Genomic DNA, 3,844 nt, shown 5'->3' with positions numbered 1-3,844 from the left:
GATTAGTGGTTGGATCCAAGATTATAGATCTATCCTAACATCAACGTTTGGTATCTCATATGCCTTAGGGATATCTTACGATTTTTCAATTGTATTTTTGGATTCTAGGCCTTTATACTATTAGCTCCTTTTTAATGAGCCTATGCCAAATGTTACATCCCATGTTGATGGATGTTTAGACATGCACACATCAGATCACCTTCTACTCATGACAATTAAGCATACAGGTTTGATAGGTTGCCATACCTTGTTAGTTTTATAGGCCTCCTCCTCAACAGAGCAGAACCTTTTGGCCCTATATTTTCAGCCCTTAGATCACCCCGATTGACGTGCTTGGAAAGGGGGATATGTGCAGGTTTGAATAACACACCTAGAGGTGTGTTTTGATGACTGAGCATGACACTAGGTGAAAAACATGGTTTAATGCGTGATCGATCATGCAAACCACATTCGATCGTATTGATGCAACTGCAAAGTGGGGTGCCCATCGGATATGTGCAAGCTTCAATAACACACATGGAAGTGTGTTTTTTGATGATTTTGCATGACACGGTGAAAAACATGGTTTAATGTGTGATCGACCATACAAGCCACATCTGCTAGGCACGATACATTGCTCCTGTCTCCACATATGTGGGATGGATGCACATGGAAAGGGGGATGTCCATTGGATATGTGCAAACTCGAATAACACACCTCGAGGCATGTTTTCTTACGATTGTGCCCAACACTAGGTGAAAAATATGGTTTTTTGCGTGATTGACCATGGGAACCACATTTGATGGGAATGATACTTTGCACACACCTCCACGTATCTGGGATTGACATGTTCGCAAAGCAAGGTGCCCATTAGATACGTGCGCCTTTGAATTACACACCTAGAAGCATGTTTTCTAATGATTCTGCATGACATAGGAGAAAAATATGCTTTGATGGGTGATCCACCATACAAACCTCATCTGTGGTATCAGAGTAGAACAAGCATGAGTTCTCCTTTAGCTTGTAGGAGCAGCCATGGCAAAATGGCGGCCTCTCCTCTTGATCCCATTGATGACCTCATCCCTCAAGAGTAGTACATGGGATGCTCCATAGCTTGCCCACCATCATGTGGCAACACACATGGCCCCAACCTGTGACTCCCTCCTAGGATTCTTGGTTTACAACTGGGATATAGACAATGACTATGTATGGAAATCCCCATGGGTCCAACAAGGTAAAACTCAAACAAAGGACTAACAATCATTCTTCATTGTTTCTTCAATGAAGTACTACCCTCCCCTTTATCATCTCTCTTCTTCTTCTTATCCTCCACCTCTTTTTTCTTTTGCTCCTTAGCCCAAGGAGCTTCCTTGGGCATATGGCCTTCCTCCTGGATCAACTCCTGCATCTCCTCAATAGAATCCTCCAAGATCTCCCGATCGATCTTGTACATATCGCAACTCCTTGCCCTCAGTGTGCGTTTGGACATAGATGGGTACCAAGGACGATGGTACATCTACCTCCGCCTCCTGTAAAGATCCTCCAAGTATGCTACCATAGCTTTTTCACTAGGGGCCATGGGGAGTAGTAGAGAGGAGAGCGAAGAGAAGGGAGTGACTTGAAGTGAGCGACGAGAAGGAAGCAACGAGAGAGCTCCGAGAGAGTGACTAGAAGCAGCAGAGTGGAAGGAGTGGTGTGATGTAAAGAAGAGAGGAGGGGAGACTTTTAAAGATTGAAAGAGGATGAAGCATGAAGAAGGGAAAGATAAACAATAAAGTGGATAGGATGATAGGGGATGTGATTGGCGCAGATTGTGAAATAAAGGAGAGTGGATGCAATAAATTTTTCTAGAATTATCTTTTAGGAACATATTGTCTTGTGCGATATATATAATTTGTTGAATAGAAGTGAATGTGAATACACATTGTTTGTATCCTGAATTCTTTTACATATCTTGAATGAGTGCCCTGATATGATTTATAATGTGTTTTATATAGCCGTATTTGGTTCTTTTTTTTCAAACAGATTCTAAATGGAACGCCCTCCTCCACGAACCACGATAGTCTTCCAAAAACCCCAACCTAATTCCCCATGTTGCAGTCATTTGGGACATCCAAACTCTACTATCACATGTAGCAGAGAAGATTGCGCATGATATAGACTAGGTGAAATATAACGTCGAAGTGCTCGACGGCACAAACTCCTCCGCTCTCTCCCACAATGCCTCGTCCCTCCCTATTGCCCACATGTTTATGAGCACACTCGTCCCTGCAGGGATCGCGTACCCCGCCACTTCACACTCCTCCTGGGCTGTATGTGCCAGCGTTGTCACCCCTGCTGGGTGCACCCTTAACGTCTCCTTCACCACTGCTTGCAAATATGGTAGGTTCGGCAGATCGCTCTCCCGTAGCAGCCGCCTCTCTTCTCCCACCGCCGCGTCCAATTCCTCCCGCACCTTCTTCAGCTCCTCCGGGTTCCGCAGCAGCTCCGCTAATGCCCATTCCACCGTGACGCCCGTCGTATCGACCGCGCCCATGAACATCTCCTGGTATGACGATGATGAGAATATCGAAAGAAAAAAATAAGAGAGAATCCCCAACGACATACCCATGTTTGCAATACTTATAATTAATTTACCCAGACAACGGCCTTGATCGAATCCAGAGCCTGTACGTCGTGCCCTCCCGTCTTCTCCAACAACACGTCCATAAAATCCGGTGTCGACCTTCTTGCTGCATCACTCCTTAAACGCTCTTTTACGAGCCTGCTCAAGAAGTCGTCCAAGTGCTCGTGAACTCGACGCATGCGACGCTTGGTCAGCAGGTCCAGCCATCCCAGCCAGGGGATGTAGTCTCCTATCAGTGTAGAAAGTAATACAGCATTGAACTCGTGCAACAGGTCGTGCAGCTTTCCGCCCGGGCCAGTCGCCCAGTCCACCAACGTTGTCGAGAGAGCTAGACGAGACACGATATTGCCGGCCATCGTAGCCACACATTTGCTCACCTCGAGTACATATCCTTCGCCTTTCCTAGCGTTGAGCTCTATATATTGTATCATACAAGCAACCTCCTCGTACCTCACATTTTCGCACTCTTGAAGCCTTTTTTGAGAGAAAAGTTGCAAGCTGAAGAGTTTCCGGATCTCCCTCCAGTTGGGGCCGTAGTGTGCGAAAGCAATACTGTTCGCTTGTCCATACAGCAAAGCCTCAGGCATTCCTGAACGAGGACGATCGGAAAAGGATTTGTCGTAAGTCTGCAAGAATTTCTTAGCGAGGGAAGGGGAGCATATGATCAGAGCCGGGAAAGAGCCTAGACGCAGGGAGAAGATAGGCCCATATTGGCGGGAGAGACGAGACAAGGTGCGATGAAGAGTGGCAGCGTGGAGCTGGGGCAGGTTGCCGAGGATTGGCCAAGGTCGAGGGCCTGGAGGAAGCTTTGATTTGCGGGTTACAGACTGCTGAAATGAAAAACAGACGAAGATGAGCAAGGTGGGGAGGACAATTGCGGCTGCTCGTGTGAAGGCGCTCCACATGAGAGGAAGAAGCTCCATAGCTGCGCAGTTGGCGTTATCTTGAGCTGAAGAGAATGGCTCAAGCCCTGGATCTTTTATGCTCTTAGGGAAATGCCAGGTGGCAACTTTGCAGCATTTTTGGCCTGCCCTGGTACGGTCTTAGTAATCGTTCTGCTTTGTGAAAGAGAAAATTCTACCTTTTGGATATTCAACTGCTTTGTAATTATCCTCACCCAATTGGTGCTTGCTATTTTTGTCCCCATCTTTTTCTCCCCGTGTCTTCTTCTTTTCGCGCTCTCTCTCTCCTTCGAGTTGAATGTATTCAACTTGTCTTGCTTGGGGCACGCGTGCTTAT

At 46.6% G+C, this 3,844-nt stretch overlaps 1 pseudogene across 1 annotated transcript; it reads right to left on the bottom strand.

Moving 5' to 3' along the window:
• Window positions 1-2,140: 2,140 nt before the first annotated feature.
• Window positions 2,141-3,535, bottom strand: LOC147891351 (flavonoid 3'-monooxygenase CYP75B137 pseudogene; annotated as a pseudogene). The gene is made up of 2 exons (XR_015542563.1): window positions 2,617-3,535; window positions 2,141-2,524 (listed from the first exon to the last, which is right to left on the bottom strand). The product of XR_015542563.1 is annotated as a flavonoid 3'-monooxygenase CYP75B137 pseudogene (transcript).
• Between the last annotated feature and the right edge of the window lie 309 nt (window positions 3,536-3,844).

This window comes from Dipteris shenzhenensis, chromosome 18 (genome assembly GCF_047967505.1).
Source record: "Dipteris shenzhenensis isolate YYH24624 ecotype China chromosome 18, Dip_SZ_1.0, whole genome shotgun sequence".
Taxonomy (NCBI): Eukaryota; Viridiplantae; Streptophyta; class Polypodiopsida; order Gleicheniales; family Dipteridaceae; genus Dipteris; species Dipteris shenzhenensis.
The sequence above is the reverse complement of the archived record's forward strand: the minus strand, read 5'-3'. Positions and strand labels throughout refer to the sequence as shown.